Raw genomic sequence first — 14,643 nt, 5'->3', positions numbered from 1 at the left:
TTAATTCCAGAATTTACATTTTCTGACTCTAGACTACTTGGTTCACTCATATCAACAGACCTTAGTTGTGGAACAAACTGAGTTGGTGTGAACTGGTCAGATCTGGTGGGATTGATAGATTCACAATTATTATCTGCACAAGTTATTTTTAACTGGTCTGCATGTCTACGGACAATCAGTCCATTATTTGTTATTACTTTATAAGACACAGGTCCTGTACATTGAACAATTTGACCTGGCATCCATTTTTCCCCTCTCCCATAATTTCTCAGATACACATTATCATTAACTGACTCTTCAGGCCAACCATTCTTACAGTACTCATATACTTTTATCAAGCACTCATCTTTTTGTGTTTCTCTCTTAACATCATTCACATTTATATTGGAGTTATCCATGATAGTGAAAAGAACAAATACATCTTCTGGTACATGACTAAGGCTTTTGTTTTTTAAAGGTAAACGACTAAGACTATCTGCACTATTCTCAGATCCAGGTTTTTTTTATTTCAATTCATAATTGTATGCGGCTAGTGTGATAGCCCACCTTTGAACCCTTGGTGAGGCATGCTCAGGCAGAGGTTTGTTTTCCCCAAACAAACCCAGCAATGGCTTATGATCTGTAAAGATGGTGAACTCCCTGCCAAACAGAAACTTGGGAAATTTCTTAATACCAAAAAATGATGCCTAAGCCTTCCCTATCTAACTGAGAATAATTTTTCTCAGCCTGGTTCAAAGATCTACTGGCAAAAGCAATGGGTCTATCACCATTTTCATCTATGTGGGATAAAACTGCTCCTACACCATCTGGTGAAGCATCACATGTTAAGATAAGTCTTTTCCCTGGGTCATAGTGAATTAGCAAGGTGTCAGAAGACAAAGCTTCTTTTGCTGCATTAAAAGCAGCATCTTGTTGTTTACCCCAGTGCCAAGTTGCATTTTTCTGCAGTGTAATAGATTGAGATAATTGTGAGGTCAGGGGAACTCACTCTTCTGTATTAGTATTATATTTATATTGTTATCTTGAGTGATGTCCCTTACAAGTTGTTATCTATAAATAGTTCTCTCTCGCCACTTCCTTCCTCTTTCCATCATGAGGTAGTTAGACCCAATAAACGTTATACAACCAACAACATGCTTCTATCGTCAATCCATTACATTGGCGACGAAGGATAAACATCTACTAGAAAGAGCACCTACTTAAGCAAAAAAGAGGTTTGCTAGAGCTTATTAGCTAATTATTTCTAGAATAATGGCGCTGTATGGCCAAATAAAGCAATTTGATGCGAATGATGAAATCATTCAAGATTACCTAGAGAGGTTAAGCTTTTACCTAGAAGCAAACAACGTGACGATAGAAGCCAAAAAGAGAGCTATTTTGTTAACAGTCATAGGGCCTCAACAATTTAGGCTACTAAAAGACTTATGCGCACCAGCTAGTTTAACTACCAAGAGCTTTAACGAGCTGAGCAAATTGCTTACAGACCACCATGCGCCTACCCCATCAAAGTTTCTATGTAGAGCTAGATTTGACAGTAGGACTCGTCAGCCAAACGAGTCAATATTAGAATATGTTGCTGCTTTACGTCATTTAAGTGAATTTTGTGAATTCGGAGACACGCTGTCTGACAGATTATGTGAAAAGTTTGTGACAGGTGTAAACAGCCCTGATATTCAAAGAAAGTTGCTGCTCGAGTCAGATCTAAAATTGGAAAAAGCAATACAACTTGCAATGTCATTCCAGCAGTCATCAGATGCGGCGAGATCTTTAGCACCTTCAGAGATCCATGCAGTAAACAGCAGGTTAGTCAACAAACACCAACCCTATCAGAGCATTCCAACTTATGCTAAACAGCCTGCTCGTTCAAATCCTAGATCTAAATCTAGTAATAATTATCAAAAATGTCATCGATGCAAAGGTCCCCATGCATCTCATCGGTGCAAGTTCAAGTTAGCAACTTGTTATAAGTGCGGTAAGCAAGGTCACATTGCTAAGGCCTGCTTTGCAAAGTCTTCGTCTGTTGCTAAATCTAGCCAGTCAAGACAGTTCCGCAACCAAAGGCAGCACTATGTTAACTCTCACCAAGACTACCTAACCCAACCAATGAACCACTCTACCTGTGAAAATGCTCAAACTGATTCGCAGCCGGATTTCAGCCTGTTCTCTGTGAAATCAATAAGTCACGCTCCCATCAATGTACAAGTTAATATCAACGGTAAGAGCATCAGCTTCCAACTTGACACTGGAGCATCTCTAACAGTCATCACAAAGAAAGATTTTGAGGCTGTCACAGGAGGATCAGTGCCTCTACAGCCATGTCACAAGTGTCTAACAACATACACTGGTGACAATGTTCCGGTAATAGGAGAGTGTATGGTTCATGTAAGTTATAATGGTCAAAGTGTTAAACTTCCTCTTCTTGTGGTTGAAGGAAATGGACCGCCATTACTAGGTAGGAACTGGTTAAGTGATCTTAAGTTAAATTGGGAGAGTATGTGTTCATTGAAGAATGTAAAAGAATCTAGTCTTACTTCACTAGATAGAGTTATATCTGAAAATGAAAGTGTTTTTAGTAATCCAGGATTACTAAATGATAGAACAGTGAAGATAAGCATTAAAGACACAAATCCAAGATACTGCAAAGCTAGAGTTCCACCTTATGCAATGAGGAATAAAATTGAAAATGAGCTAAGTAGATTGGAATCTAATGGCATCATTAAGAAGGTAGACTATTCCGATTGGGCAACGCCCATTGTGCCAGTGTTAAAGAAGGATGGTTCTATAAGAATTTGTGGAGATTATAAAACTACACTGAATAAGCAAATAGAGCTAAATAGGTACCCTATACCTAACATTGAGGAAATTTCTTTGAATTTGGCAGGAGGAGACAAATTCACTGAATTAGACTTTAGTCATGCTTACACTCAACTAGAACTGCATCCAGATTCAAAAGTCTATACGACAATAAACACTCATAAAGGACTCTACCAATATGAAAGACTATGTTTTGGCATATCATCTAGCCCTGGAATTTTCCAAGCTGTCATAGACAGTATTTTTAAGGACATTCCAAATGTTTGTGTGTACTTTGACAATGTGTACATAACTGGTAAGAATGACACTGAACATCTTAAAACACTAGATAAAGTATTGAAAATTGTTGGTGAAAAAGGTTTAAAGATAAACAAAGATAAATGTCAATTCATGCTGACAGAAATTAGTTTTCTTGGTTATATATTGAGCAAGCAAGGCATTAGACCTCAACCTGAGAAAACAAAAGCCATTAAAGAAGCACCCAAACCTGAAAATACCCAACAACTAAGAGCTTTTTTGGGCTTAATAAATTATTATGCAAAGTTCATAGGAAATCTGTCTGGTAAACTATCACCACTGTACAAGCTGCTACAGAAAAATGCAACTTGGCACTGGGGTAAACAACAAGAAGCTGCTTTTAATACAGCAAAAGAGGCTTTGTCTGCTGACACCTTACTAACTCACTATGACCCAGGGAAAAGACTTATATTAACATGTGATGCTTCACCAGATGGTGTAGGAGCAGTCTTGTCCCACATGGATGAGAAGGGTGACAGACCCATTGCTTTTGCCAGTAGATCTTTGAACCAGGCTGAGAAAAATTATTCTCAGTTAGATAGGGAAGGCTTAGGCATCATTTTTGGTGTTAAGAAATTTCATAAGTTTCTGTTTGGTAGGAAGTTCACCATCTTTACAGATCATAAACCATTGCTAGGTTTATTTGGAGAAAACAAAACCCTACCTGAGCATGCCTCTCCAAGAATTCAAAGATGGGCTATCACACTAACTGCATACAATTATGAATTGAAATACAAACCTGGATCTGAGAATAGTGCAGATAGTCTTAGTAGATTACCTCTAAAAAACCAAAGCCTGAGCTATGTACCAGAAGATGTATTTGTTCTCTTCACTATCATGGATAACTCCAATATAAATGTGAATGATGACTTAAGGTCATATAAAATAAGAAATTAAAACCCTTTGTGAAGATAAGATTAAAGATGGAGAAGATGCAGTCCATTATCAGTCAGAGTTGCCTAAACAAAGTATTTGTAACTTAATAAATGATTATGGTGATATGGCAATTTTAAATACATTAGTAAGAAGGAATGTGATCATTAAACAACTTTGCTAACATCATTAGCACTTACAGAAACTAAAAGGGTAACATCAAAAGAAAAAAATAAAGATTTTTGCCATTTAATACACCCATTTCAAATACTGGATCACAGTTGCAAAGTGATATGGTCCAGAATATTACTCATAAACAGTATTTTTGGTTACCAGGAAAGCACTATCAGATTACCTGAGGAAATTGATCAATCAAAGAAATCTATGTCAGTCAAGGATCTGAATAACAGCATAATACTTCCAGATGCCAATTCAAAAATAGTTCCATTAAATCATGACAACTCATGCATTGAAAGAGAATTTGGTGTTAATAAGAATGTGTACCTAAGAAATTATGGGAGAAAGGAAAAATGAATACCAGGTCAAATTGTTCAAGGTACAGGACCTGTGCCTTATAAAGTTAAAAATAACTTGTGCAGATAATAAGTGTGAATCTGTCAATCCCACCAAATCTGATCAGTTCACATCAACTCAGTTTGTTCCACAACCAAGTTCTGTTGATATGAGTGAACCAAGTTGTCTGGAGTCAAAAAATGTAAATTCTGGAGTTAATGATTTAAATCCTAGACCTCCTGAGATAGAGAATCCAAATGGTCAGAATATTGAGTCACCAAATCAAAAGCTACTGAGAAGGTCAAACAGGACAATCAAAGTCCCAATTAAGTTAGACCTATGATTTTAAAGGTCAAAAGGACTTTGACATTATTGTTTTGTATTTTAATTATGTTGTAACATATTGTGCATTGTTTGTAAGGATGTAATCTACCATAGTGTTCATGTTACAATATAATTGGTGATTGTTAGGATACTATCAATTGTTCTATTGAGAGATGTGTTATTGTGTTCTAAGGGTAAAGGGATGTAATAGATTGAGATAATTGTGAGGTCAGGGGAACTCACTCTTCTGTATTAGTATTATATTTATATTGTTATCTTGAGTGATGTCCCTTACAAGTTGTTATCTATAAATAGTTCTCTCTCGCCACTTCCTTCCTCTTTCCATCATGAGGTAGTTAGACCCAATAAACGTTATACAACCAACAACATGCTTCTATCGTCAATCCATTACATGCAGCAGCTTGTACAGTGGTGATAGTTTACCAGACAGATTCCCTATGAACTTCGCATATTAATTTATCAAGCCCAAAAAAGCTCTTAGTTGTTGGGTATTTTTAGGTTTGGGTGCTTCTTTAATGGCTTTTGTTTTCTCAGGTTGAGGTCTGAGACCCTGTCTGCTCAAATTATAACCCAGAAAGCTAATATCTGTCAGCCTGAATTGGCATTTATCTTTGTTTATCTTTAAACCCTTTTCACCAACTATTTTCAAGACTTTATCAAGTGTTTTAAGATGTTCAGTGTCATTCTTACCAGTTATGTATACATTGTCAAAGTAAACACAAACATTTGGAATGTCCTTAAAAATACTGTCCATGACAGCCTGGAAGATTCCAGGGCTAGATGATATACCAAAACATAGTCTTTCATATTGGTAGAGTCCTTTATGTGTGTTTATTGTCGTATAGACTTTTGAATCTGGATGCAGTTCTAGTTGAGTGTAAGCATGACTAAAGTCTAATTCAGTGAATTTGTCTCCTCCTGCTAAATTCAAAGAAATTTCCTCAATGTTAGGAATAGGGTACCTATTTAACTCTATTTGCTTATTCAGTGTAGCTTTATAGTCTCCACAAATTCTTACAGAACCATCCTTCTTTAACACGGGCACAATGGGCGTTGCCCAATCGGAATAGTCTATCTTCGTTATGATGCCATTAGATTCCAATCTACTTAGCCCATTTTCAATTTTATCCCTCATTGCATAAGGTGGAACTCTAGCTTTGCAGTATCTTGGATTTGTGTCTTTAATGCTTAACTTCACTGTCCTATCATTTAGTAACCCTGAACTACCAAAGACACCTTCATTTTCAGAAGTAAAACTAGATTCTCTTGCTTTGTTCACTGAAAATATACTCCCCCAGTCTAACCTAAGATCAATTAACCAGTTCCTACCTAGTAATGGTGGTCCGTTTCCTTCAACCACAAGAAGAGGAAGTTTAACACTTTGACCATTATAGCTTACATGAACCATACACTCTTGTATCACCGGAACATTGTCACCTGTGTATGTTTAGTTGTTTAGTTTAGAAAATATGGGTTCTCAAAAATGGCACTTTTTGAAAATCAGTTTTTTAACCAAATTTTGCTATTTTAAAAATTGCATAACTTTTTACTTTCTCGTATATACGAAGTATAGAGAAAGTATTGTAATCGTGCACAAAAATAACATGAAATTTTGACAGTTTTCACCGTTTTACTCCTCAGTCCTTCATCACATCCGGAGTATAGAGGACTTATTTTAATCGGGCAAAAATTATCAATCCAGATTTATCAAAATTAAGAGGTTTTATGCGTAATCCAGTCTGAAAAACTGGGCTTTGCAATTCTGTCCGTATTCTGTGTGTCTGTGTGTCCGTGTGTAAACACGATAACTTGAGTACCGTTACAGCTAGGTTGATGAAATTTCATATATAAGTATTTTATCAAAATCGTAGATCCGTATCAACTTTTGAGCGATTTCCGATAACCGGAAGTGGTACTTTTTCTACTTTGAATTTTTCAAAAGCCTATAACTTGAGTAATATTTCAGATAGATAAATGAAATTTAATATTGAGGTAGATTATGTATACAACGGAGACAGAAGCCATCAATATGTAAAACAGCTTTTATTTACAGACCGGCCATGATGCAAAGAGGGGGGAAGGAAGTACAATGCCCAAGGGACATCACTCAAGATAACAACATAAATATAATACTAATACAGAAGAGTGAGTTCCCTTGACCTCACAATTATCCCAATCTATTACATCCCTTTACCCTTAGAACACAATAACACATCTCTCAATAGACAATTGATAGTATCCTAAAATTCACCAATTATATTGTAACATGAACACTATGGTAGATTACATCCTTACAAACAATGCACAATATGTTACAACATAATTAAAATACAAAACAATAATGTCAAAGTCCTTTTGACCTTTAAAATCATAGGTCTAACTTATTTGGGACTTTGATTGTCCTGTTTGACCTTCTCAGTAGCTTTTGATTTGGTGACTCAATATTCTGACCATTTGGATTCTCTATCTCAGGAGGTCTAGGATTTAAATCATTAGCTCCAGAATTTACATTTCCTGACTCCAGACAACTTGGTTCACTCATATCAACAGAACTTGGTTGTGGAACAAACTGAGTTGGTGTGAACTGATCAGATTTGGTGGGATTGACAGATTCACACTTATTATCTGCACAAGTTATTTTTAACTTTATAAGGCACAGGTCCTGTACATTGAACAATTTGACCTGGTATCCATTTTTCCTTTCTCCCATAATTTCTTAGATACACATTCTTATTAACACCAAATTCTCTTTCAATGCATGTGTTGTCATGATTTAATGGAACTGTTTTTGAATTGGCATCTGAAAGTATTAAATGGCAAAAATCTTTTTTTTTTCTTTTGATGTTACCCTTTTAGTTTCTTTAAGTGCTAATGATGTTAGCAAAGTTGTTTGATGATCACATTCCTTCTTACTAATGTATTTGAAATTGCCATATCACCATAATCATTTATTAAGTTACAAATACTTTGTTTAGGCAACTCTGACTGATAATGGACTGCATCTTCTCCATCTTTTATATTATCTTCACAAAGGGTTTTAATTTCTTATTTAATATAGCCTTAAGTCATCATTCACAGACTCTTCAGGCCAACCATTCTTACAGTACTCATATACTTTTATTAAGCACTCATCTTTGTGTGTTTCTTTCTTAATATCATTCACATTTATATTGGAGTTATCCATGATAGTGAAGAGAACAAATACATCTTCTGGTACATAGCTCAGGCTTTGGTTTTTTTACAGGTAATCTACTAAGACTATCTGCACTATTCTCAGATCCAGGTTTGTATTTCAATTCATAATTGTATGCAGTTAGTGTGATAGCCCATCTTTGAATTCTTGGAGAGGCATGCTCAGGTAGGGTTTTGTTTTCTCCAAATAAACCTAGCAATGGTTTATGATCTGTAAAGATGGTGAACTTCCTACCAAACAGAAACTTATGAAATTTCTTAACACCAAAAATGATGCCTAAGCCTTCCCTATCTAACTGAGAATAATTTTTCTCAGCCTGGTTCAAAGATCTACTGGCAAAAGCAATGGGTCTGTCACCCTTCTCATCCATGTGGGACAAGACTGCTCCTACACCATCTGGTGAAGCATCACATGTTAATATAAGTCTTTTCCCTGGGTCATAGTGAGTTAGTAAGGTGTCAGCAGACAAAGCCTCTTTTGCTGTATTAAAAGCAGTTTCTTGTTGTTTACCCCAGTGCCAAGTTGCATTTTTCTGTAGCAGCTTGTACAGTGGTGATAGTTTACCAGACAGATTTCCTATGAACTTTGCATAATAATTTATTAAGCCCAAAAAAGCTCTTAGTTGTTGGGTATTTTCAGGTTTGGGTGCTTCTTTAATGGCTTTTGTTTTCTCAGGTTGAGGTCTAATGCCTTGCTTGCTCAATATATAACCAAGAAAACTAATTTCTGTCAGCATGAATTGACATTTATCTTTTTTTATCTTTAAACCTTTTTCACCAACAATTTTCAATACTTTATCTAGTGTTTTAAGATGTTCAGTGTCATTCTTACCAGTTATGTACACATTGTCAAAGTACACACAAACATTTGGAATGTCCTTAAAAATACTGTCCATGACAGCTTGGAAAATTCCAGGGCTGGATGATATACCAAAACATAGTCTTTCATATTGGTAGAGTCCTTTATGTGTGTTTATTGTCGTATAGACTTTTGAATCTGGATGCAGTTCTAGTTGAGTGTAAGCATGACTAAAGTCTAATTCAGTGAATTTGTCTCCTCCTGCCAAATTCAAAGAAATTTCCTCAATGTTAGGTATAGGGTACCTATTTAGCTCTATTTGCTTATTCAGTGTAGTTTTGTAATCTCCACAAATTCTTATAGAACCATCCTTCTTTAACACTGGCACAATGGGTGACGCCCAATCGGAATAGTCTACCTTCTTTATAATGCCATTAGATTCCAATCTACTTAGCTCATTTTCAATTTTGTTCCTCATTGCATAAGGTGGAATTCTAGCTTTGCAGTATCTTGGATTTGTGTCTTTAATGCTTAACTTCACTGTTCTATCCTTTAGTAATCCTGGATTACTAAAAACACTTTCATTTTCAGATATAACTCTATCTAGTGAAGTAAGACTAGATTCTTTTACATTCTTCAATGTACAAATACTCTCCCAATTTAACTTAAGATTACTTAACCAGTTCCTACCTAGTAATGGCGGTCCATTTCCTTCAACCACAAGAAGAGGAAGTTTAACACTTTGACCATTATAATTTACATGAACCATACACTCTCCTATTACCGGAACATTGTCACCAGTGTATGTTGTTAGACACTTGTGACATGGCTGTAGAGGCACTGATCCTCCTGTGACAGCGTCAAAATCTTTCTTTGTTATGACTGTTAGAGATGCTCCAGTGTCAAGTTGGAAGCTGATGCTCTTACCGTTGATATTAACTGGTACATTGATGGGAGCATGACTTATTGATTTCACAGAGAATAGGTTGAAATCCGGCTGCAAATCAGTTTGAGCATTTTCACAGGTAGAGTGGTTCATTGGTTGGGTTAGGTATTCTTGGTGAGAGTTAACATAGTGCTGCTTTTGGTTGCGGTACTGTCTTGACTGGCTAGATTTAGCAACAGACGAAGACTTTGCAAAGCAGGCCTTAGCAATGTGACCTTGCTTACCGCACTTATAACAAGTTGCTAACTTGAACTTGCACCGATGAGATGCATGGGGACCCTTGCATCGATGACATTTTTGATAATTATTACTAGATTTAGATCTAGGATTTGAACGAGCAGGCTGTTTAGCATAAGTTGGAATGCTCTGATAGGGTTGGTGTTTGTTGACTAACTTGCTGTTTACTGCATGGATCTCTGAAGGTGCTAAAGATCTCGCCGCATCTGATGACTGCTGGAATGACATTGCAAGTTGTATTGCTTTTTCCAATTTTAGATCTGACTCGAGCAGCAACTTTCTTTGAATATCAGGGCTGTTTACACCTGTCACAAACTTTTCACATAGTCTGTCAGACAGCGTTTCTCCAAATTCACAGAATCTACTTAAATGACGTAAAGCAGCAACATATTCTGATATTGACTCGTTTGGTTGACGAGTCCTACTGTCAAATCTAGCTCGACATAAAAACTTTGATGGCACAGGCGCATGGTGGTCTGTAAGCAATTTGCTCAGCTCGTTAAAGCTCTTGGTAGTTAAACTAGCTGGTGCGCATAAGTCTTTTAGTAGCCTAAATTGTTGAGGCCCTATGACTGTTAACAAAACAGCTCTCTTTTTGGCTTCTATCTTCACGTTGTTTGCTTCTAGGTAAAAGCTTAACCTCTCTAGGTAATCTTGAATGATTTCATCATTCGCATCAAATTGCTTTATTTGGCCATACAGCGCCATTATTCTAGAAATAATTAGCTAATAAGCTCTAGCAAACCTCTTTTTTGCTTAAGTAGGTGCTCTTTCTAGTAGATGTTTATCCTTCGTCGCCAAATGAGGTAGATTATGTATACAACGGAGACAGAAGCCATCAATATGTAAAACAGCTTTTATTTACAGACCGGCCATGATGCAAAGAGGGGGGAAGGAAGTACAATGCCCAAGGGACATCACTCAAGATAACAACATAAATATAATACTAATACAGAAGAGTGAGTTCCCTTGACCTCACAATTATCCCAATCTATTACAAATATCTAAGTAAAAGATATAATCCTCTACCTTTTACCAAATTTTGAGTAATTTCCGTTGATCGGAAGTAGTAATTTACGCTATTTCCGATTTCTCAAAAACGCATGTAAATTTATAAAGTACTAATAATATTCCGCACTATTATGCACTATTTGTTTTGGCGTTCGCTTGTGCGCAATTCTTTTTTCTACGAGATTCTATTCTATTTTAAAAGTTTAAGTAATTAAAAATCATGTTTACATTCCGAGTTGCCATCCCACGTAGTGTTACATAAGAATATTCGAGAAAGTTTAGGGGAGATAACTCCCGGTTTATTTTACAAGTATTAAAAAAACAAATGGTAGCTGCAGTGAGGTTAATGTAATTAGTAATAAAACAGATAGTATTAGTTACCTCACAAGTTAAAGACAGTTACAAGTACTATGGACGTTTCGACCCATGGTCTTCGTCAGCACACAACAGTGTGATTACAGATTAGACAAATAAAGACAAACAGTAACACATTTTTTGACTTAGCTCGACAGTGAAAACACGTCTTGTCTGCTAGCCACGATATCCAAAAGAAAAGACGTGTGAGAAGGACGCTTGGACACCGTATAGGGGTGGGGTTGGGGGCGTGGTGTATGCGGGAGGGGGGGTTGTTCGGTGAAAGATATCTGTTCATTCAAGCCATCGGGTGCCCGTGTACCAAATTTAAGTATTAGTCGCGTTTCAGTGCTAAGGCGATTTTTAAAATTGTGGCAAAACCGAACGGCGGTTACACAAAAGTCCTTTTTTAAGTCATGCCCACTCTTGTTGAAGTGTTTGGCCACAGGAAGACCGTCTTCATTGTTGATTGATCGCAGGTGTTGGCTAACCCTGTCAGACAATCTTTTCCCCGTTTGTCCGATATAAAAGATGTTGCAACGCCTGCACTGGATGACGTAAACTACGTTGCGGGACTCACAGTTGAAGTGATTTTTAATTTTGAGGGTTCCCTTCGGCAGCTGCAGTGATTCAACCTGAAGGGTGAAATGACAGGTATTGCATTTACGGGGACAAGGAGTGGTGCCAAAACCGGTGTTGGTAGTGGGTGGCAGGCGGCTGCGAACCAAAAGGTCTCTAAGGTTGCGTTCCCTTCTATACACAACCAAAGGATTCTGTTGAAATAAATGGCCTAAATGGGGGGTCTGACTTGAGGATAGAATAATTTTTTATAATGATATTTTTAGCCAAAACTGAATGAGGATGATAGGGTAAGATGAGTTTACTTCTATCTTTTTTTTGTTTTGGAAATTGTTGAAGGGAGGCTTGGTGGTCAACAGTTGTTATGCGGTGTAGTGCTGACTGGAGTATATGCTCCGGGTATGACCGGAGTCGGAAGAACTGTAGTAGCTCATGGGCCTTGATCCAAAATTCGTCATCATCTTGACAAATACGTCGCAGTCTTAATAATTGTGAGAATGGTATAGAATTTTTGCAGGCCGGGGGGGGGGGTGTGCTTTACTCTACGTCAACGGAAATAGTTTTATTTTAACGAGTAGGCCTACAAGATGCTCATTTTAAACGAGATTTTTAAAAATTTGCGGACGTGTAGGGGGTATTTAGTTGTCGCGCTCTCTATATTGCTATATAGAACTGCTCGCGCAGTTCGCTGCTAAGCCAGCCAGGTCACATGATTTACCCTCCTCCTCCTTCGCCTGCGGCTCGCGCAGTTCGCTGCTAAGCCAGCCAGGTCACATGATTTACCCTCCTCCTCCTTCGCCTTACACTGCCTTCTTTGCTATATAGTACTGTAATGTATTATGAATAATGTAATTTTTAAAAAAAAATTGTGACCGAACGAAAGGATATTTTTGAAAACTTTCTTCGGCAATATTGTTCTAAATTATGGCAGGAATCGATTGGTAAATGTTTCAAGTCGCTAAGTGGTCTGGTTGCCGAGATATGAGTAAAAAAACTGCATTTTTTCGAGTTTTTTTTTTTGGCTTTTCCGGGAAATCCAGGAAAGAATTCCGGGAATTTTTTTGGCCCCAATCATCCTCGGAACTTGCTTAACATATTTGCTTTTGGAACTAGTCCTCGATATTGCTTCGTTGAGGAGGAGATACGACTTAAACCTGCGGACATCCATCCATCCATCCATCCATTCCCAGAAATGACGAGTTAATAATCGCAATTCTCCAGAATGGAAATTGCGCTAAAAAAAGACAACTATATTAACCTATATCAACGAGTAGGCCTACACGATGCTCAGATTTAAAAAGTAGTAAATATTTCTTAATTAATTTTTTGTGACCGAACGAAAGGATATTTTTAAAAACTTTCTTCGGCAATATTGTTCTAAATTATGGCAGGAATCGATTGGTAAATGTTTCAAGTCGCTAAGTGGTCTGGTTGCCGAAATATGGGCAAAAAACTGCATTTTTCGAGGTTTTTTTTACTTTTCCGGGAAATCCAGGAGGGAATTCCGGGAATTTTTTGGCCCACTATCATCCTCGGAACTTGCTTAACATATTTGCTTTGGAACTAGTCCTCGATATTGCTTCGTTGAGGAGGAGATACGACTTAAAGCTGCGGACAGACATCCACACATCCATCCATCCAGAAATGACGCATTATTAAACGCAATTGCCAGTATGGAAATTGCGCTAAAAACACTGTTCGAATTTGTGTCAGTCTAGTGAATGACGCAATCTGCATGATTGTTAACAGGATGCTATTTGGCACTCCGGGTTATCCAATGAGCACGATGGTGCCTATGTTAGTTTTAAGTAGCAAGGGGCCGTACGCGGCACCTCTGCGGTAGTGTAACTGGGGGCTCCCGAGATCGCCCCTCTACGTCCTTGATACAAGGGTGGTCACCGAAGTGTGTTCTACCTCATTAATTCGCTGAGTTATTATCGCACACTCAAGGTTTTCATGCGGTAGTGTAGGTAAACCCGTGTCCCGATAATTATGATCCTAGGCCCAAGCGCATGCATCTTTACATTTAAATAACTCAGTTTTAGAAAAGAAGTTCACGCATCTATGAACGCATTGATGAAACCCGTCTTAATTATATCGTCAGACTTACTTCTATCCCCGCGGCAACGCGCGGGGACGGGTACGCAAGTCTTTATTAACAATTTGTGTGTGTGTGTGCATCAGTTTGATTATATCAGTGAAATTTGAAGGGTTAGTTGTTTGAAACTTGTCAGTTTGTAATATTACTAGATCTAATTAGGGCTAGGGTTAGGCCAAACAAACGAAACTTGTTTAAAATAACTGTATTTTAGTATTATAAAAAATCTAAATCTAGAGAGATCTAGATCGATATAAATCTAAATCTAATCTAATATTGATCAGGCCTAGATCTAGATCTAGAATCCAGATCTGGATCAGATATCTGGATATAGAATCTAATATAGAGTCAAGAAATCTAGTCTAATTATTTTTACATCCGATTTTATTGTTTCTAGAATTTTGATATCGACTAACTAAATTCTAGATCTAGAATCTAGATTTAGAGCTTTGTTGTTAAAAATAATAACAAACTATGATTTACACTACACTTTAATAAACCCATAGGGATATTTACTAAATATTTAGATCTAGATCTAGAATCTAGTTATAGATTTAATAGTTACATAAAAATGAGGAGCAGTTT

Source organism: Physella acuta, unplaced genomic scaffold, assembly GCF_028476545.2.
Source record: "Physella acuta isolate Inbredline_101_S28 unplaced genomic scaffold, ASM2847654v3 ptg001452l, whole genome shotgun sequence".
Lineage (NCBI taxonomy): Eukaryota > Metazoa > Mollusca > Gastropoda > Physidae > Physella > Physella acuta.
This window is presented reverse-complemented; position numbering follows the sequence as displayed.